Genomic DNA, 22,827 nt, shown 5'->3' on the forward strand with positions numbered 1-22,827 from the left:
AGATAAAGATAGAGAGATAAGCAGATGACAGGTTAATAGATAGATGATAGATAGATGATAGATAGATAGATAGATAGATAGATATAGATACATACATACATACATGCCCTGACCTCACTCAACAAATGAAAGCTATTCATAATGTATCAACTAAGACCAATATTGATAGAGCCCCTCTATTACAGAAGATACTCTGTGTGCCCTCAAGGACCTTGCGAACCAGAGGACTAGAGAAGCACTACACACAAGGAAACTCATGCAGCATCCATTCTCCCAAAGACATATTGAGGAATATGAAGGTTAAGTCTTTTGGAAGGTCAGAGGAGAAACCCCTGGGGCCTGGAGAGGTCTGGAAGTCTTTGTGAGAAACATAGGGTTTTAGCTGTGCCCTGAACGCTCACCTGAAAAGGTGGGAGCGGGATGAGGTTGCAGGGAGGGCATGCTGGGGTGGGGGAGATGGTCAGGTGCACAAAGAAGGGGAGGCAACGAAACAGCAGTAGGTAGAGAAGCTGTGGGAAGAAATAGTCCCAGGAAGGAATGAGTGCTCCAAGGTCCCAACCCTCCACAGAGGTGAGCCAGGGGAGGACAGGAAACAGGACCCTGTTGGCTATAAGAGCACATTTTATCTCTCAGTGATGGAGGGAAGCCAGGCTGCATCTAAGAGGTAGAAAGGGGACATGGTGTGCACAGAAGGGCTCCTGGTGGTCGGTCTGTAGAAGGACAAAGCAGCCCATGCACAAGACAGCCACAGTGCCATCTAGAATCACATACACTGCCCTGGTATGTGGCTGGCATCCCCTGCCAGAAAGGAGATGCTGCAGGAAAATAGAGACTTTCAAAGTGGCTTTGATGACCCTAGCCCCAGGAACACCAAAGACGAGGCTCTCATCCGCAAAACCAATACCAGGAACAACTGAAACACAGCGCCTGCCTTTAAAAACCCTGGTAGGAATCTGGCTCCCATCTGCTGGGCGATGTCAGGAGCTCACATTCTCACGATTTCCTGCCAGGCACTGTGTTAAGCACTTAACGTGCGTTCTCCCATTTAGTCCTCATCGTCAGCCTCCAAGATAGATAAAGTGTTCCCATCTAACAGATGAAAACACTGAGGGTACCAGAAGTCCAGCAATTTATTGCAAGTTAAGTACAAACTGAAGGTTGGATTCAAAATCAAGTCTGCCTCTAAAACCCTTTCCCCTACACTTTCCACTTTCCACTATTACTGACTGGCCCTTAGAATGATGATCCAATTCATTCAGTACAGAATCTATGGTCCCTCATGTTATAAGCTGCTGTTTATTGAACATGTGCCCGGCCCAATCCACATATCTTGCATATCTTAACTCTGTCGGTTCTCTCACGCCTTATGAGAGACTCTTCTGTTAGTCTTATGTTGGGAATTGAGGCCCAGAGAGGTTAAATAACCTATCCCAGGTCACATAGTGTGTGCGGACAGTGCAAGGATTCAAACCCATCTGGATCCAGAGCCTGCATACTTGACCTTGTGCTGTACTCTGCCACACAGTGGGCGCCCACGTGGGCCAGGTGTCTTCTCCATCCCGTTTCCTTTCTAATGCAATCATGTGCCCACCCAGGAAGCACCGTGGGTGAGTAAGCAGGAAGGCTGGCTTCACTGAAATAGCCTGGGAACAAGATGTCAGAGGTGGCAGGTGGCGGTTCTATGCTAACGACATCTGTTTCCTTGCAGTGTCAGCTCCGATGCTAACGTGAGGTTAGTTCCATTCCTTTTGGCACTTGGTTTTGGGAATCTGAAAAGTCTGAGTATTTGGGGTAACAGTGCACATACCAGGGAGAGGGCCCATCCAACTACTCTGGCCTCAGAATTTTCTTTTTTTAATTAAAAATTCTTCTTGGGAAATTTCATAGGGAGAGTACGAGCAGGTGGTGTTAAGAGTGGGGGGAAAAAAATCTTCTTTGTCCCTTGGGGACTAAGAGCAACGCCTGTTCTACTGAGATTTGCGGTCCAATTTATCTTCCTTAAATGACCACATAGGAAAATGATGACAGCAGCGAAGCGACATTAGAAATGTGAAATGGATAAATAAAACGTGGGTGAGCACTCTGGCTGTTGAACCCACTTGAAAAATGGAGATCTAAATAGCACACAAACCAAACTAGAAGAGGCCTTTAGAAGGAAGGCACCGGAACAAATGTCAAATGTTTATCGGAACAAAAAGAGAAACTGATGTGCACAAGCCCTCAGGCCCCTTGCAGGGTCCTTTCTTCTTGAGCAAGGCTGAACATTTCCACAGGTCATTTCCCCGCAGTGGTTCTAGCTGCTTCTAGTAATGACGGAGCAGCGCGTAGCGATCGGAGCGGAAGGGGCCTTCGAGGTCACACTTTATAGTCCGACCACTTCACGCTGCAAATGAGAAGCCAGGCCCAGAGAGATGAAGTGACATGGCCTGATATTTGATGTGTGTTTTCTTGGGGGATGTTTACAGAAATCAAATCATCTCCCAGATCGGCGTGCGGGCTGAAGCAGCGGCAACCACCGACATCCGCGAACCCTACTACGGTCCGGACACCGGAGAGGGGCCAACATGATGTCATCCAGTCTTCACAGCAGCCGGTGAGACTGGTACTGCACAGCCCGCACTTTCAGAGGGCACTGAGGCCTGGAGGGAGATTAAGGGTCTTGCCCACGGTCACAAATGCTAGAAAGCGTCAAAACCGCATCTCAACCCGGCCCTGGCGCCCAATCCCCTGCTCCGGCTCTATTGCCTTCTGAGAAAATAGGCAAATAGTAGAATAAGCCACGACAGGGGCGCCTGGGTGGCTCAGTCGGTTAAGGGGCCGACTTCAGCTCAGGTCACGATCTCGCGGTCCGTGAGTTCGAGCCCCGCGTCGGGCTCTGTGCTGACAGCTCAGAGCCTGGAGCCTGTTTCGGATTCTGTGTCTCCCTCTCTCTGACCCTCCCCCGTTCATGCTCTGTCTCTCTCTGTCTCAAAAATAAATAAACGTTAAAAAAATTAAAAAAAAAAAAAAGAATAAGCCACGACATACCTCCTGGGATATTATTTTACAATTAAAAGTTATTACGAACTTTATGTTGTAACATGGTAAATGCTCATTATATGGTGTTTAGTGAAAGCTGTAATACTCAGTGTAAAAACATGCAGAAGAAAAGTGGAAGTAGAATGTTTAAATGCTAACAGTGGCTGCGTAGTACGATAGGCTGCTTCTTTTCCCTGCTTTTTACCCATTCTAATTTTTTTGTGATGTGGTAGAGATCCTTTGTAATGAAAGAAAGAATATAATGCTTTTTTTCTCAAAGAACTAGTATTATACTCTTAGAGCCGATAAGGAAAAGGCTAAAAGGAATAGTAATATATTTTTCTTTCCTTGGCAATAAAAGTTAATAAGTAATTGATTTGCAGTGTGAGATAGAAGACCATTGTACGAAGTCCATACATAACACAATTCTCTTTGCACATTTCTTCGGATGCAACAAAAACTAGAACTCGAAGAACTTAAAATGTGGAGCTACCCTATTTTTATGGCGTGCGTAGCCTAGTCTATTAATAAAACGAGATGATAACCTTCCTATGTTTACCGGGGTGGTGACTAATCATTCTTTCCTCTGTCTGTAATTGTGTTCCAGCCAACAGCGAGACTCATGGACACGCTGGGGGAGAAGATTCCTTCCCGTCCACTCCTTCCTTCCACATGTGGAAGCTCAGGCAGAGAGAAGTCAAGTCGCTTGCCCAAGGTCTGTGAGTCTTAATATTTAAATGCTGAAGATAAACTCCAAGCCCTTCGAAGCACTGCCCTTTTGATTTTGCGCCAACCCCCGGTGCAGCCAGTGAAGAACTTGTCCTTCACTCGATGAGTTAGAGCTTCACTGAGGGCACAGGTTGAAAAGTCCAGTTTAGTAAACACGGGCATTAGCAGTAACCCAATTCCCTGCGTGCTTCCTGGGTTCCAAACACTATGCTGAATGCTTTACAGGGGCGATTTAGCCTCCACCGTAAGCCTGCGGTACAGGTAATAGCATCAATCTTATTTCTGTTCTAAGGAATAGGAGCTCCAGAGGACTGAGCCTCGTGCCCCTAGATGCACAGCCAGCTGGCAAGCGGCTGAGTCTTAGCACTGGAAAGGACTCACAGCGCCAACTCACCCACAGGCAGAATTTTATTCCCAGAGAGTCAAGAAACTTGCCTGAGGTAAGAAGGGAGAGCCAAACTATAACAGACTCTTAAAAACTGAGAACAAATGGAGGGTTGATGGGGGGTGAGAGGGAGGGGGGGGGTGGGTTGATGGGCATTGAGAAGGGCACCTGTTGGGATGAGCACTGGGTGTTGTATGGAAACCAATCTGACAATAAATTTCATATTAAAAAAAAAAAAAAAGAAGAAGGGGAACTCAAATGAAAGCCAAAAGTCTGTAGTCCTGAAACATGGCCAAAGCCATTTTGTAGCAATCCGGTAAAAGCCTTGAAATGACCATCTCATAAAGCAACCAGCCAGACCCTCCTTCCTCCCACCCGAGGGTGCCTCCTGGTCACCTGGCCCTGACTTACTCAGCATGCACGCCCATTTTGAATAGAAACCATCATCAAATGCAAACTTGGCAACTCATTCAGCATTAATTCAACAAACACATGTCAGGTCTCAGGCCTCTGCAAGGCACGAGGTGAGGATGGAAGTGCAAAGATCCGTAGCGTGGAACGTGCCCTCCGGGTCCCTCAAGTGCACCAGCACTCTTACTTCACCAGACAGACATGGAGGAGCCTGAGAGGTGATGGCTTTTGCTGTTCCTCTTTAACAGTAAGCAGTGCGAGCTCATGTTTGCCAGAAGAACTATGCAAACATTTATATATCCTAATACCCATCAAGGCCGCCCCGAAGCAACCTGCCCTGAATGGCTTGAGTTCTATTTCCTCTGTTAAAATCAAGTGTCCCTGGCTGCATTCAGGGTACACTGTGTTAACCAGTCAATGAGCAGAGCCAGGAAACTCAGTTTCGAAGGAAAGGAGAAAAAAGGAATGAGCAGACATTTAAGGTGAGCAACTGGAAAGCACATACTTGGAAAGCAAATGCATCAAGAATGGCCTTTGGAGCCAGTTATGTCTGATTTGGATCTTGGCTCCCACCAATCACAGGCTGTGTGACGTTGATTAGTCCTGTAGTTGTTCTCAGGTTCCGCTCAAAATCACTAAACGTTGTACTAACACCCACCTTGCAGGGTTATTAGATTCATGATAATGTGTGCAAAATGCCTAGCACGGTGTCTGCTATCTTGCATTGTCCAATGCATGGCAACTGCCATTATTATTCACAATCACTGGAGATTTCCACTAACACTTGATTTGTCCCAGTTGTCAATTAAGTTGAAGACTTCCAAAAGTGAGGAAAAATAATTTCTTAAGGCAAAATTTAATAATCAGCTGAGTAAGTATCTGCTCTGGACTTCAGTGGGGGGTGAGGAAAGCAGGGAACACTGATTTTTCAATGACCCTGAGAAAATAAAATCACAAATTACAATGAAAACCGAGCTAAGAAAACTTATTTTCAAAACACTAGGATAAGCCTCTGTGTAGGCAGTGAATGAACTCAACAATTTGTTTCAGATCAAAAGGCAAACTGTAATGAACATGGATATCCCTTTGTCACCAGGGTTGACCATCTAAGTCTGTGCCAGAACCAGGTGAAGTGGATCAGGTAATAGTAGCTGCAATAACAGATAAACCCCAAAAGAAAATCTTGCTTTCTCATTTGCATAAAGTCCAACAAAGTGGGGATAGGAGAGATGTGAAAGGGGTCCTTCAGGCTAATCTTCAACATGAGGCTCCCAAGTCTGCCCTGGCATCAACATCCAGCCTACAGACGGAAAAACAGGAAGGCACTTATCACCTCTGCATCCACACTCCATTGGCTAGAATTTAGTCACATGGTCATACCTAACTGCAAAGGAGGCTGGGAAAACTCAGCCTGTTGGCTGTTTGCTCAGCAGGAACTGGGAATGGGTTTTCAGAATAGCAATCAGTTTCTGCTACACGGCACCTGCAAACACCAGGGATTCCATGTTTGGGAAATCTAAGACCCATTCTTTCTTGTTTTCATTCTTGCAACCCAACCCAAGTATTTAGTCCCCACATTCATAGTACTACAGGCAAATTTCACACAACACAGTGACAAAATAGGAGAACAAAAGAGAGGGTGGTAGATTATAAGGGCTCTAAAAGGGGAAAGTCAAATGAAATTTACATTCAGAGGCAAAATTCAACATTCACCCTCTCTGCTTATACAAGACCCTGAAGGTGAAGGCCCTAAGAAACTATAGCAGCATTCACAGAGCTGCATCAGCAGATTCTGCTGTGTTTTGACAGAGCTAAATTTAAGCTAGAACTTGAGTCTTTCTCAAAATGAGAGCCTTTGATTGGTTGTTTGAGTGTTATGACTCCTGGATATTGTGACTCAAATCTACATCCCCAAATAATACCATCTGTAATGATCACACCTTGTTCTGGAGAGTTCACCTCTTAGAGCTTCCAGACTTTGGAGAAATGGCTTCCTTTATTGGCATGTCCAAACCAAGTACTCACAACTTGGGCAGCTCTATCTCTGGATCACTGCCCATTTTCCCGGACTCCATGTGGCTCTGGCCCAGGCCACAAGACGCTCAGGCTGAAGCTTCCTGTCTCTTCTTCCACACCCTTCCACCTTCTTGCAAAAACTGTGTTTTGGAGCTTGTATCATCTCAGCTTTAATTTTTGTATCATGACCCACAACAATAAATAAATTTTATATTTTGACCCAGTACACACACACACACACACACACACACACAATTAAATCAAAAATTTCTTGAAACATTCGTATTTTATTAAGAATGATGCACTCTTGGGGCGCCTGGGTGGCGCAGTTGGTTAAGCGTCCGACTTCAGCCAGGTCATGATCTCGCGGTCTGTGAGTTCCAGCCCCGCGTCAGGCTCTGGGCTGATGGCTCGGAGCCTGGAGCCTGTCTCCGATTCTGTGTCTCCCTCTCTCTCTGCCCCTCCCCCGTTCATGCTCTGTCTCTCTCTGTCCCAAAAAAAAAACCAAAAAAAAAAACAAAAAAAAAAAAACGTTGAAGAATGATGCACTCTGATACTTTTTGTTCACTTCTGTTTCAATCCATTAAAAAATGCTTCTTGGGACTCACTAAATGTTTTAGACAAACCATCTTCTGTAGATTGTCTTGTCTGTAATCTACTAGCCTACAGTCACTGGCCTACATTAGCAGAACTGTTTTTTCTCTCCTTGAGGCCAGTGAACTTCATCTCTGCTGCACTTTTCCCATATTCTCCTAGAACCACACTCTCAGCTTTTCCCCTCATCACCTTTAAAATCTTTACCTCCAGTATCTCCTTGGACTTCCACCCTTGGACTTCCTGTTACACCCACTTTACCTACATTTCAAGCTTAATCAGGAGCTTTAGACCCTTACTCTTTCATTGACTCTTCTTTATCAGAATCTTCCTGGTTTTATATTTTCTGCAATCTACACAGACTCCATGATTACAGCCTCCTGATTTGTCCACCAGTCTACTACTTGGCATGAGATATTTTGGTTCTGTCCTCCTGATAACCAAGCCTACAGCTTGGCCATCAGCCCAATGCACATGGCCAAGAAAATGTAGGCACTAAAGTATCTGAGCCAGGCCTATCAATTAGGGTTGATGTCTACATGGAGTCACCACTGCTTATTTATTTATTTATTTATTTATTCCTTAGCCCACTATAATTTTTCCACCTCCAATCCTTCTGTACTGTTATATAGACTGAGGAATGCAAAGCATACTCTTTGGGCCTTATTTTATTCTCTCTGCATCATCTGAGACTATCAACCTTCAAAATCTCTCCCCATCACTTTGAGAGCTCCCTCTTCCCCAATTTTTTACATTCTCTTTTGCCACTCCTTTTCAAGCTTCTTTATAAATTCTTTCTCCTCTCTCTACCCCTTAACTTCTGGTGTTCTCAAGTTCCTCCCCTTTCAGCACACTCTACAACATTCCAAGGCAAAGCCATCCACACCCATGATTTCCACTTCCATCTGTATAATGATGATTCTCACAAATATTCTAAATCTTCAGCCCTCTGTGGCTTCATATCCAATGTCTACCGCATCCCTTCACCTGGATGTCTCACAGAGCCTTTCAAATTCAACATGTCCCAAACTGAAGTTGGATGTTTCTTCCTACTTAGTATTTTCCAATGGTTTTCCATTGCACTTAGAAGAAAAATCCATGAGGAGCGCCTGGGTGGCTCAATCGGTTAAGCATCCAACTTCAGCTCTGGTCATGATCTCACAGTTTGTGAGTTCAAGCCCCACGTTGGGCTCTGTGCTGACAGCTCAGAGCCTGGAGTCTGCTTTGGATTCTGTGTCTTCCTCTCTCTCTCTGTTCTTCCCCCACTCATGCTCTGTCTCTCTTTCCCTCAAAAATAAACATTAAAAAAATTTTTTTAAGAAAGAAAGAAAAAAAATCCATGATTATTGCCATGATCTTTCAAGTCCAGGGGTCTAAATGGTCTAACTTCTAGCTCCCTTGTCTACCTCATTATTTAGACTTTTTTCATGACTTACTCTGCTCAAGTCAAACTGGCTTCATTGCTGTTCTTCCAATAAGCCAAGGATACACTTATCGTAGGGTCTTTGTCCTGTTACTCTTTCTGCCTGAAATGCTATTGCCCCACATCAGATAGCCACGAAACTCTCTTCCTCATCTCACTCAAGCTTCTGTTGAAATACCAGCTGCTCATAGAATCCTCTCTGACTAATCTATCAAAATAGCATCCTCATCACTCTTGATGCCCTTACCCAGGTTTATTTCTCTTCAGAGAAGCTACCATCATATTACATGAATGTGTTTATTGTCTGTTTACCCAGTTCACTAGAATATAAAGTTTCTTTATTTAGCTGAATCCTCACCACCTAGAACAGGACTTGAGACAATGTAAGAACTCAATAAATAATTGATGAGTAAATGATTAATTTATTTCCTTCTCCTCTCTTACTTCATGCCCCCAAACTGTGTTTTCTCCGGGATTCTAGGTAAAAGGTACACGATTTTCCCAATCCTAGCCTAACGCAGAAACTTGATCTTTAGCCTCAACCTCTTCCTCTTCTTTCCACCCACATGCCATTTGTCATGCATCTTAGTGTATCTTCCTAAGTCTCTCTCCTATCACATCTGATTTCTCTATCTTTGCTGCTGTGGCCTTGTTTTCAGTGTAATGGATCCCTTTGTAAATTTGATAAAACCTAGGGGTCTTCTCAGGAAAATATTCATGGAAACATCATATTCTTCATAAAAGGGTTTCTAGATTTTCCAAAGCCCAGTGTGGACTTCCCTCCTCGGGTGCTACAATGTCCAAGGGTAAAAATCTCTGCCTTAAAGATTCCTTATTTCTTATCTGAATAATTGTGATGTCTGCTATGCTCTGAATGTTTGTACCCCGCCACACCACACCAGAAAATGCGTATGTTCAAATTCCAATGTGTTTCTATTATGAGGTAGTCTTTGGGGGTGATTAGGTCATGAGAGGAGAGCCCATATGAATGGGATTAGTGACATAGATAGACTCACCTCTTTATCCATGCGAGGTTATGTGGAGAAGGCAGTGGTCAATGAAGGAGCAAGCTGTCGTCAGACACTAAATCTGCTGGCACCTTGGTCTTGGACATCCAGCCTCCAGACCTGTAAGAAATAAATGTTTGTTATTTGTAAACCATCCTGTTTGCGGTATTCTGTTATAGTAGCCCAAATGGACTAAAACAATGTCCTCTGACAGGTGTCCCTGCCACCAATCCTACCCTTCCTTTCATCCACTTTCCACAAGAGCCACCTAAGTAATCTTTTAACAGTGTAGCTTTGTCCATGGCCTCCTATGTGTCCCCTGTAACGCCTGTTAATGGTCCTCCATCACCTTAAGAGCAATCTCCTCCATGTGGGTGCATGCTGCTCCTTATTCCTCCAGCCTCAGCCCTTTAGTGTTCCACACCCACCCTCAGCTGGAACTATCCTGAAAAACTCCTCTCTCATACCTCTGTGCCTTTGAATGTGAAGGTTCTTTGCCCTACCTGGCCCCTCACTTCCATCTGCTTGGCTACCTGCTACTCATCTTCTCCCAAACAGTTCAAGGATTATCATGAAGGCACTCTCTCATCTCTTGGGGCTTAACTAGAGGCTCTTTCCTCATATCAGACTGTTGTGTGATCATCATCTTGTCCATTTCCCCTGTCAGATGGTGCAACATTGAGAACAGGAGCCATTTTGTTAATCTCTGTGCACATAGTGGGTGCTCGATGAAGGTGTATTGAATGACCAGATGGAATAATCAGGTAAAAGAAGGGAGAGGAGGAAGCAGCACATTTTAGATTCATATAAATGGGGCAGGTGTAGCCAACACGGCTTCCAAAATAGGAAAATCCATATTTACAGAGGAGATAAAGCTGATAGTTCTTCCATTTACAAAAAGGATTCACCACAAGGGGCCTCTAAATAGCGGGCATTTTAACCACCCTATGTAAGTGTTTGTTTACAGATCATTAATCATTTCACAAAGAAGCCAAAAGCTCAAGTGCACCCAATCAGAGCCTTTAGAACTGGATCACAAGGCTTCTGAAATTACAAGTTAATGATTCAATGTTAAGCTATACAATTAACACATGACTTATCAGGAACAAGCCAGAGAGAGAGAGAAGGAGAGGAAGGGACGGAGGGATAAAGAGGAGAAATAATTTTGAGAAGTCTGAAAGACCCACGAATTGTCTTAAAGCAGGACATCTCCCCTCTTGTGTGGCAGGTGGATGGTTGAGGGTAGGTGGAGGGGGGGGTTCCAAAATGATTAGACACCTACAAGTAGGCCTTCATAGCAACAGGAGAAATAGCAACAGGAGAAATAATTTTGAGAAGTCTGAAAGACCCACAAATTGTCTTAAAGCAGGACATCTCCCCTCTTGTGTGGCAGGTGGATGGTTGAGAGTAGGTGGGGGGGGGGGGTCCCAAATAATTAGACACCTACAAGTAGGCCTTCATAGTAGTCAGTAAAGACAAATTTCTCAACTTCTAGTGAAGACTAGGATACAGAGAGATATTGTCTTGGCCGTCAGTGTGCACTTAACAAGTCAAATAGATTTACTCTGGCACAAACCCTAAAGTTCACTCATCTATTCACCAAATATCAGTTGAACATCAGTCGAGCACTTGTCACATGTCAAGCAATGTGAGATAAAATGCTGACCAAATTCTAGGCAATCCCTTGCTCTCAAGGAACTTGCATTTTAGAGGGAGGAGCAAGTGATCAATTAACACATGAGGTAATTTACTACAGTGAAAGTAGTAGCAAAGGAGTAAGAAAGTGATGTGACACTGAGGGTGGGGATACCATGAGATTCTCTAGACAAGGAAGGCTCTCTGGGAGCACATTATCAGGGCTGAGCCTGATGGACGAGGAGGCAGCCACAGAAAGATCTGGAGAAAGGCACTTCTGGAAAAGGGACCATCAAGGTCCAAAGCCTCAGATGGGAAAGATCTAAGGGCCAAAAAGCCCTTAAACCAAAACAGGCCACTGTAACTGCAGTTCAATGAAGGAACAAGGCTTGGATGAGGTTGGGAGGCAGACTTTGCAGAGCTTTGTAAAATGAATAAGGACTACGGAATTATTCTAAATGCAATGGGAGACCATTATTTCATCAGGAGATGATGTACTTAGAAATAATCACTCTGGTGGCTATGTGGAGAATAGGGAAGAAGGAATAAACTAGAACACTAGTTAGGGGCTGTTGCAGCAGTACAGATAGAAGACGACAGTGGCATGGAGCAGGGTAGTGGTAGAAGCAGACAGATGTGGACAGATTGCAGATCTAGCTCATATGGGGCACAGAGATATTGTGAGCGATGACAGGTGGGGCCTCTCTAAGTTCCTTTGCCACTCAAACATCCTGTGACTATTACTTGGCTACCATGGCCATCAAAATGGAGCTCCTTGTTGAGGAAATCTGCCTGTCATGAAAGCTGGGCAGAGCCATAGTTGGGTCACACTGTGATCATCACAGGCCCATGACTTTGGGGTAAGAATTCCTATAAACCCATCACTTGAGAAACCCAGAAGAAATCCATTCTTTGCATTCTAGAAGTTCTTCGTCCCGGAGCTAGCACTGCTGCATCTTCCTTCTTGCCCTGAGCCACTTACAGTCTCTTGGGAATTCTCTATTTCAGGGAATGGTGTCACCCATCCAACCAGAAGACAGCAAACCATTTTTGACAATTCTGTTGCAAACTGACCAAAGTCAGGGTGGTTGGTCACAATTACTCTGCATTGGGTAGCTAATGGCATCTCTCAAATATTAGAATATAGAGGCTATATGTCTCTTCCCCAACAACCTCACAATCAGAGCATGCCTCAGACCAGATTCTGCCTCACGGACAGACATTTATTAGCAGACAAGCAGAAAAATGAGCACACAGCTAGGTTTGTGATCCCAAGCTAACCCAGCTTCCTATCATCTAAGCACGCAAAAGCACTTTGCATTAAAAGTTCACCTTGAGACAAATGCGACCATACCCCATTGCAGGATTCAGTTAACTGGGACTAGTTAACTGGACATCTGGGTTCTCAACCAGAGCAGATTTTGTCCCTCAGTTTTTTTCTTCCAGGAAATTTATGGAGATATTTTTGTCTTTAACAACTGGGGAAATGCTCCTAGCATCTAATGAGTAGAGGACAGGGATGCGGCTAACCATCCCCAGGGTCTATATGTATACCTTTCTAAATAGGTATAGAATCCATCTCTTGCCTCTGCCTTCTACTGCCCTACTTTGGATCTTCAGCATTTCAGACAAAGACTTCCTCCCACCTGCTTCCCAGCCCCCCTGTTTCTTCTGGCCCAATCTCCCACCCTGCTGTCAGACTGATCTTCCCAAACTAGGACTGGTATCCTCCTTTTTTTTAATTTTCCAGTGTCTCTTCCATGTACAATAAACTAACTCTTTGCTTTCTTTCCTGCCTCTTCTCCCCTGGGCATTTTATTTCAACCTGCTACAGTTGCTTTAGTATACCAAATTCTTCCAAATCTCTGTGCCTTTGTACATGCTATTCCTCTGCCTGGAAGGCCTTCCTGTCTCTCTTTCTTACTCCCTTCCACCTTTCTATGTACCCAGAGCTTGAGCCTAAACTCAAATACTGCCTCGTCCTTTGGCAACTCCAGGCCAACCCTGGGCCTCCTTACTGACCTTGCCTTATTCTGTACAAATCTCTACTGAAGCCAATGTCCTAGTTGTCTTTCTGTACTGCAACTATTTGCCTGTCTACTCCCCTCCTAACTCTGAACTCCTATATGATTAATTCATTGGGCCCAGCATGCCTACACAGTAGGCAGCAGCTAAATATTTGTTCAATAAATGATCACTTTCTATGCCCTGGGTAGTCTGTTTTTTGCTTTTTGTTTTGTTCTTTAACAGATTTTAAATTCTTCAAATTTTCAGAAGATGAAGTGATACAAATGAGGTACTGTGGTTTTCAAATCTCAGTGTGCCTAAGAGTCCTCCTAAAGACTTGTTTCAAAAGCAGATTCAGGGGCCCCAAATACCCAGGTAGTTTTTAAAATTAATAAATTTTTAAAAAGTGAGATTTAATTTACATATCATGAAATTCATCCTTTAAAACTATACAATTCAGTGATTTTGTAGTATATTCACAAAGTTGTGCAATTGTCACCACTATCAAATTCTAAAACATTTTTATCTTTCTAGAGAGAAAACCGTATTTATTAGCTGTCACCCTTTGTTTACCCCTCCCCCCAACCCCTGGCAATCACTAAATTCCTTTCTGGTCTCTGTGGATTTGCCTAGTCTTAATATTTCCTATATTCCTATTTCCTATATTGGGTTGTTTTGGTATATTTGTTGTTGTTGAGTGGTAGGGGTTCTTAATATGTTTTCGGTATTAAGTCCTTAATAGATATATGATTTGCAAATATTTTCTCTCATTCTGTGTGTTATGTTTTCATCTCTTGATAGTCTTTTGATGTATAAGCGTTTTTTAATGTGAAGAAGTCCAATGTATCTATTTTTCTTTTATTTCTTGAGCATCTGATATCATATCTAAGAAACCATCGCCTCATCCAAGGTCACAAAAATTTATGCCTATGTTTTCCTCTAAGAGTTTTATTAGCTCTTATATTTAAATCATTGACCCATTTGAATTAACTTTCATATGGGGTGTGAAGGGTCCAACCTCATTCTTTTGTATGTAGATGTCCAGTTGTCCCAGCACCATTCCTTAAAAAAGGCTAATCTTTTCCCCATTGAAGGGTAGAAAGTCAACTGATGAGAAATGTAAAAGGTTTGTTTTTTTTTTTTTGATTCTCAACCATATCTCTTTAATATACATGTACTTATTTCTATGCTTGTACCACACACTCAAATAGCCAAGGAGCCGCATTTGGAAGAACCTTTGTCTAACTTACAGTTGTTATAAATAAGAGCTAATCCAAAACAATGGTTCCCAACCAGACTGAACATGACAATCATTACAAGGGTTTCAAAAAGAAAAAACTCCTGATCTCCAGGTGTTCCTCTGTCTCATCTCCCTCTCATCCCCTAGGGTTTGGATTCAGCAGATGGCTCTGAGGCTCAGGAACTGCTGTTTTTAAAATGCCACTCTCGTGATCATCCAGAATTGGGAATTTCTGGTCCAGGTGATCATTTAAAGTCCTTTCCAACACAAGGGACCTATAACGTTAGGAAAAGAGAAAATTTAAGGTAGAAGTTTGACCCCAAAACACGTTAAATGATCATCCTATGTGTATTTGGCCTACAGAAGGCATTTCTCTGGTGAAATAAATTTGGATATGATTTTATGAAAAACAATTGAAGTCAAAGGACCAGTATTACTCAAGATGTCTAGATTAAGAGGAGCTATTTCATAGTATTAATGCAGATGTGGGAACTTGCCCTAAGGCCAGGCACAGTGCCTTCCTTGGGCTCCCACGGCCCCATGCTCTGTCGATGAAGTGTCTGTCTCCCTCACTAATCTCTGGAACTTCTTGAGCAGAAACAGGATGTTTTCCATTTTGGATTTCCAACGTCCATCGCTGTGCCTAGAAAATTGCAGGTACTCGATAAAATGTCAAATTAAACTAAACATAGTTTCTATATTTAATCAAATGCACAGATAAGGTCAAATAGCAGGCTTTATGTAAAAATGCTAGGTATGTGATGCTTTGAAAACAGAACTGGAAAGGAATTAAGCAATGGGATTAAAAAGATTATTTTTTTAAAAAACCAAGCAATTATTTTTGCATCATGTTTATCATCTTAGTCCTTACCCGCCTGCTTACTGACTGTATTTATTCCTCTGGGTCCCAGCAGGAAACAGATGGCTCACCAGAGTTGAATGGAGAAACTATTTCCAGGGGAGTGGGCAGAATTAAGGGGACAACAAGAAATGAAGCCCGTGGGACTAGCGACAGTGAGATGTCCTAACCTTCTCTAGGCCTGAAGGGACCAGGGAACAGAGCAGAGTGGCCAGAACCTAGTGAGAGCTGGAACCCAGACAGAGGGCCGCACAGCAGGACCTGCAGCCATTGGCACGAAATGGGCAGAAAAGAGCACAACATTCCTCAGGAAGGTCGACTGGAAGATCGCCAGCATACTCACCCATGAGGAACAGAAAGCCATGGACATCAACAATAATCCATTGGAAAAAACCAGAAATGTAAGGAGCTGAGGTGCAGAAATCAGTTAATCTTCTTAGTCTTCAGCTATTCTGACCTTTCTGGAACGTTGCGCTTTCATTAATTCATTTATCAAATACTTGAGTCTTTTTATGTTGTCAGCACTGTTTTTGGCCCTGGGGATACAAAGAAGAATAAGACACATTTTCTGCCCTCACAAAGTTTTCACTGGGGACTGAGGGACACAGACAAACAATGACAATACAATATGATAGTACAATGGTGGGTGTATTTGTTGCCTAGGGCCATCGTGACTTGCCCGGTAACAAAGTACCACAAACTGGGTGGCTTACACAATGGGAATTTACTGTCTCACTGTTCCGGAGGCTGGAAGTGTGAGATCAGGGTGTCAGCAGGGTTGGTTCCTGCTGAGGTCTGTGAAGGAGAATCTGTTCCAGGCCTCTCCCTTAGTTTCTGATGGTCTGGTGGCAATCTTTGGCATCCCTTGGCTTGTAGAAGCATCTTCCCAATCTCTGCCTTCATCTCTACATAGCACTCCCCCTGTGTGTGTGTCTATATCCAAATTTCCCCTTTTTATAAGGATACACTAGTTATACTGGATTAGTGGCCCACCTTACTCTAGTATAACCTCATCTTAACTAAATACACCTGCAACGACCCTATTTCCAAATAAGATCCCCTCTGAGGAACTGGGGTTTAGGACTTCAACTTTCAATTTTGGGCACAGAATTCAACCTGAACAGTGGGGATAGGCTCAGGGTATTGTGAGAACACATACAAAATGGTTATGGAGGAGGAAAGAAGAGAAGGCAACTTTGTTGGTCTTAAGGGGATGGGTAAGAGTCAGCCAAATGAAGAGATGAGCAGAGGAGGAAGAGGAAGGGGACAAGGTACATGGGGAAAGAAGAGACCGCCCTGGTGATTTGGTGCTGGAGCAGAGAACTCAAGGCTGCAGAGAAGGAGCAGCCCCTCTGGTCACACAGGACCTTTATGACCCACAGAGGGTCCAGACCAGGGAGAAACAATGGAAGGCCTTTAAGCAGGGACTTGACAGGTGCAGTTTTGCCTTTCAAAGGGGCCACTCTGGCAGATAGGTGGAAGATGGTAAGGATTGCAAATGGGGCAAACATCTGGGAGGCTGTGGTGTTGGACCAGGGGAGAGAGTGGTAGCAGGGAGAGCAGGAAGAGAAGGGATAGGTTTGATGAATACTGGGAGGGACTTGGTGATTACAATGCCTGAGCATAGGGGAGTAGGGGAGCAACATCCCCACCCCTGCAATGAGGCCACAGTGTCATCAGCAAAGTGCAGAAGAGGTCGTTTTTTCACAGGAAAATTGTCCCTGATTGTGGCTCTGGTAATACTGGATTAGTGGTGCCTATGGGAGAAGATAAGGGTAAAGATCTTGATTAGAAAGAGGAACTTAGCAGTCAGAGAAAGACAAATATCACATGACTTCACTCAAATGAGGACTTTAAGACACAGAACAGATGAACACAAGGGAAGGGAAGCAAAAATAATACAAAAACAGGGAGGGGGACAAAACAGAAGAGACTCATAAATGTGGAGAACAAACTGAGGGTTACAGGAGGGGTTGTGGGATGGGGGGATGGGCTAAATGGGTAAGGGGCACTAAGGAATCTACTCCTGAAATCATTGTTACACTATATGCTAACTAATTTGGATATAAATTTTTTAAAAATTTAAAGAAAAAAAAAGAGGGACTTAGGAGTTCTTTGCAGGTCCCACAAAAGAGAACGAGCTTCACCAGGGTGTGTGTGTGGCAGAGGAAGATGTGCTCTGAGTCAGAACAGAATCCTGGAGAATACCCCATGTGCCTACCCCACATGCCTGTGATAGGCAGAAGAAAGGAGGCCTTTCTGAGGGATGGTGAAGAATAGAGAATGTAACATGGAAGTTAAAGAATTGGGACACTTCAAAGAAAGGCAATCCGTATTCTTTTTTCTTAAATTTATTTATTTTGAGAGAGTGCGAGCGAGTGAGGGAGGGGCAGAGAGTGAGGGGGGAGAGAGAATCCCAATCAGGCTCCTTGCTGTCAGCATAGAACCTGGCATAGAGCTCGAACTCATGAACCGTGAGATCATGACTTAAGCCAAAATCAGAAGTCAGATGCTTAACCCACTGAGCCACCCAGGCACCCCGGGGTCATCCATATTCTTAAATGCTTCAGGAAGTTCTAGTAAGAAAAGGACTGCAACTAATCTGTTAATTTGCTGCCAGGGAAGTCGTGGGCCACCTCGGCAACAGCAATGTTAGTATTGTGGTGGGTCGGAGCGGAAACCAGAGGACAAAGAGCTGAAGATGAATGGATGTGTAGACAGCAAGACGTCTGGAAGAGAGTGGAAGACAGGAAGTTTTGAAGTGACTAGAGGAAGACGTGGGGCGTGAAACTTGAGGATAATTAGAGGCTTAAAGGGAGATGGAAGAGATTTCATCAAAATGAAATAGGGTAACCACCAAAGTGTGTCAGTAGGCATCAAGGGGGAGAGTAAAGGGCACAGAAAGAGGAGCACGCCTTTGAGCCTGAAGGTGCGGAGGGGTATGCATGTGTAAGTGTTTGTAGAAAGTGGGCGGGACGTTGTGGGAGAATGAGCCTGATGACCTTGAACTTGGGGACAAGTGTGTCTGCAGAGTATGAGAGAGTCAAGGTCGAGCAGGAGCCTTGGTGAGAGTGTTGGAAGATGTGAAGTGGTCACCCAGGGGCACAGAGAAGCGAACTCTCTGAGGACAGGGCAAGGCGACATGGGCAGCACGAGGACCTGCGGAGGCTGGGGACCATGAACTTGTGGTGGCCTAGCCGATGCAGGAGTGTCCATTTCCCCAGGAGTGTTCAGTCTCTAAGACAGAGGAAAGACAATGGGATGAGGGCTTCTGTGCATCCACGTCTGGATTTTGCTTGGTGACAGTTGTGGGCACCTCAGGGATCTGGTGAGATCTGTGAGCCACTGGGCGCAGGTAGGGGATGAAGGAAGAAAGGGCAGGCGAAGCCTGATGAATGGGGAGAAGATGGAGGCGTCAGCGGAAGTACGGATGCAAGAAAGCTGGAAGGACACACAGATGTGATCCGAAGGGACATACGTATCCTGCTTACGGTTTTACTGAGTGTGGTGTACGAGTGAACAGCAAATCTTCACACGAACGAATCCGTGATCCCTTTGCAAATTGCTCATGTAAAACCGTTGAAGCTGGATTAAAAGGGAAACTACATGAGATGCATCTCAGCTACTTTGGTCAGGGCCCTTTAGGCTAGGTCCCGCCATGATGTCATGAATTATTGTCCTTGGGGTGGGGATTGTTTAGAAAATGAAAGAAGGGGCCATCTGGTTGGTTTTTTTTTTTTTTTTCTCTTTATCAGAATCTGGTGAAGTAGTTTAGCCCTCTTTCAAGACAGTGTCTTTCAACAGATACTGGTGTCTTTTCACGAATAATGAGTCCCCACTTTACAGGAAGAGTGTGGATGAAGGGTAATAAGTTGAGGGCTCTAGCGGAGTCTCCAGCTGCATTTTGTGAGCTGGGCGAGTGACATCAATGGCAGAGAACGCTGCAGTTGACCAGATGCAGTCATCCCATGCTGGGCGCACGGAGACCCGAGTTCTGATATGCAAAGAGAGTCTGGGACTCTTGTCAAATCACCAAACAGGATGTTGGCCATGCAGCCAACAGGCCTGCAAGCTGTTGACAGCCGAATGTCAGGCTGCCAGAGCCGAGCCCCCCCGCGTGGTGGGCATTGCCCCAAAGGCTGGGCAGCAATCTGTATTCCGACACATACCCTCCGCCACGCTGCTGGCGCTCCAGCCCGACGCATCAAGCGATGCCCGTGCTCTGGGCCCAGAGACACTGTTGTTGCAGCATATACACAGGCCCCTTTGTTCAGAAACACCGCGGGCATGAATGGAGGCAGCTTCCTTTGGTTCCTTCCTCAAGGCCAAGAAAGAAAACCCTCGTAGTCCAGCTGCCTGACTCGTCAGCTTCGGGAGTGGAGGGGGCTCCCTGCTGAAGGCTAGTTGGTTTTAGCACATCCAAGCACAGAGCTTCAAGACGCTTAGCCAGAATCGTGGCAAAACCCCGCTCAGGTGTCCCCAGGCCTACGTGGGACTGGCCGGGAGCCCTTGGCAGCCCCTGCTCGTTAAATGGGTTAAGAAAGTGTCTCTGGCAGAGAAGGCTCAGTCAACACCGATGCTCTGGTGCGGTCTTTTCAAATGACAAAGCCCCTCGCTTTGTGTGTGGAAAAAGCTGGAGAGCAGGATAGATTCAATACGGGGCCCAGGAGCAGTAGAGTCATTACCATTTTCTCCTTCTGTGGCTGCTTCATCTCCCCTGAAGTGATCTTCTATCCGCTGAAGGACACTTGGTGATCCAGTGCAGGGCTGTTCTCTCTCTGCCTCCACTGTGCCACCGGACACATAGATGCGGGAAGCAGCCAGCGGGGAAGATGGCGTTCTGAAGACCAGTGTTCTCTGACCCTAGAAAAGTACCTAGATCATCACCTCCCAGGTGTTGGTTAGTGCTGACAAATAGGCTCCATCCGGGAGGAAGGGAGACCTAGTTTCAGTTCACAGTGAAAAACCATTCCCCTTTTAAAAAAGAAAAAAACCTTTGGGCCCCTGAAGGAATGATTTCCTTATTTTTTGCCTCCAGAAAGACCTGCTGCAGAAAGCGTTCGAGTAATTCCAAAAGCTTTCTGCGTGGCCAACAACCTGTTTGGTGATGTACCATTTCCCAGCAAGGAGGAAGGCCCAAGGGAGTCCCCGGAGTTCCCGGCACGAGGTACCTTGGCACCCACAGGCCAGCGGTGATCCCAGAGCAGTGGAGAGAAAGGTGGCGGTATGAGTTTTGCCAGGTGGCAGGGGCTGCGTTCTTCCCCGGCCAGGGTCTGCGACATTGCGCCCTCCTCCGTGGGTTTTCCTGATGAAAGAGAAGTCATACTCCCCCCCTGCTTGGGCTGGTGAGCTCAGGGTATGATTCATTTCCTGTCACTCCAACACCTAGTGCAGCACACAGCAGGGACTTCGCAGATATTCAACGGATGGACAGATGTTTTAGGGACTGAGAAGGCATGTTTCTTTGTATTTTAGCTCTAACAGCTTTGTTTGGAGACATGGATCTCTTGAAAGTCTCCCGCATCTTGAAAGCTGGGCATTCTTATACCACACTTCCCGGTACCTCAGCAGGGCCCCCCTCAAGGAGAGACCCATGCAGCTGAATTGAGCCTAGATAAAGAGCACCTCCTTCCCTCCGCAACCCCATCCCTGAAGTTGGCTCAGGTCCAGGAGCGTTCTAGGACTTGGGATAGGAGCCCCAGGAGTTAGAAGGCATACCATAATTTGGCTCTTCTACTTGTTCTCCCTGACTTCTAAGAAAATGTGAACTTCTCTAGGGAGCTAGCCCACCCCTCCACTGTTGACCTTCATACCTTTCTCCTCCTTGCTTCCCACCTTACATTCATTCAACACACATTTATGCAAAGCCTACCGGGTGTTGAACATTGTTGGTGACTAGGAATGTAAGATGATTCAGACCCATCTGTGAGTTTACAAACCACTGGAATAGGGAGAGATGCAAATATGCAGCATTAGTCTTAAAGTTGCTGACACATGTCCACATGGGGGCGCTACACTGGTGGGGGCACCTCACGACAAAAAAAATCCCAGACCTTATTTTTGCATTTGGGAGATTTGGTTTAGTGGTTCCCCCCGATCGCCTTGAATTGATATTTGCACCTTATAATAATTTGCACATTACCTCCTCTATTCCTCACAATAATCCTGAGATCAGAGATTTAGTCTGGTTTACAAATGAAGAAACTGAGTCACAAACTAAGTGTTAGTTCGGCCTCAGGACTAACAGAGGCTTTGAACTCAGGATGCCTGAGGGCAGTGCTGGCTCCTCCTACTCCACAGAGCTGCCTTCCCAGTGGGCTAGCAGCCCAGCTCCTTCAGATGGGGAACCTGGTCAATCCTTTTATTTTTTATTTTTTTAGATTTTTTAAATTTTTATTTTTTATGTTTTAAAATTTACATCAAAATTAGTTAGCATATAGTGCCGGTCAATCCTTTTAAAGGGGATGAGAAGAGAGCTCCAAAGCCAGAGTGTAGCCCCCACTTTTCTTTTTTTGGCCTCAGCTGCTTGTCTGTTTTTCAGTTTCCAAACTATGAAAAAGAAATAAAAATAGGGATAAGAGTGTTCTGTTGCTTCCTTAATGAACCCACCTGCTGGCTATTGCCAAAAATTCCTTTAAAGAAGCACAAATCCCTTCATTCTGCACGTATAAATAAAAAGCTTAAGATGCAAATGCCTGGAAGCCTTAACACACAGATATAAATAAGTTCCACTCAAGTCCAAATGATAATAGAGTATTCTGTCCTTCTTGTTCTGAGCTAGAAAGCAGAAATAAAAAATCACCAGTGGTCCCAAGGCTTTGCAGTATTTCTAAAGGCAAAAAGTATATAGATATAATGTTTTTCAGCATCTACTCAGTACCAGGCACTGTGCTGGGTGTTAAAGATTCAATGGTCACCCAAATAGACATGGTACCTTCTTCCATGGCACTGAGAGTTGAGAGAGAAATGCAAAACTTAGGCGAGTAAACAAGAGCAAGCTTATTGTGAAGGGGACTAGAGAGAGGTCTTCCCAGGCAGAGTGAACAACATTCAGAGGCTCCAGGCTCAGTGTGGAGCATGTAAAGGGACCCAGGAGTGGAGAGCCGGGATGGGCAGGTAAGGGTGGCAGCAAGGTATGAGAAAGGTCTTTGGTGAGGGAACTTGAGACTTGAACGTAAACTTACAGGGCACTGAAGGAGAGCTCAAAGGGCAATGGGAAGACAGTCAAGGGCTTTATAGCAGGAAGGATAATAATATGATTTGCATTTTTTTTCAATTTAATTTGCTGCAGCATCAGGAATGGGTGGGACTATAGTAAGAACAATGCCATTTGCAGTCATTTGGGATGCTATGATGGAAAAGTGGAGATGGGGGCATAGATGCCCCAGAGATGTTAGCATTTTAGAGTCTTGGAAAAAGAAATCAATGAGATTTGGTGATGGGATGTGGGGATAATGAAGAGAGGAGTCCAGGATGATCCAAGTTCCTGAGGTTAGGTTGAAA

At 44.8% G+C, this 22,827-nt stretch overlaps 1 long non-coding RNA gene across 1 annotated transcript; it reads left to right on the forward strand.

Annotated features, from left to right (window-relative positions):
• Positions 1-3,511: 3,511 nt before the first annotated feature.
• LOC122475522 lies at positions 3,512-15,828 on the forward strand. Its single transcript, XR_006295221.1, has 3 exons — positions 3,512-3,733; positions 4,040-4,187; positions 15,380-15,828. It is a non-coding gene; the product is annotated as an uncharacterized LOC122475522 (long non-coding RNA).
• The last annotated feature ends 6,999 nt before the right edge of the window (positions 15,829-22,827 follow it).

Source organism: Prionailurus bengalensis, chromosome B1 (genome assembly GCF_016509475.1).
Source record: "Prionailurus bengalensis isolate Pbe53 chromosome B1, Fcat_Pben_1.1_paternal_pri, whole genome shotgun sequence".
NCBI lineage: Eukaryota > Metazoa > Chordata > Mammalia > Carnivora > Felidae > Prionailurus > Prionailurus bengalensis.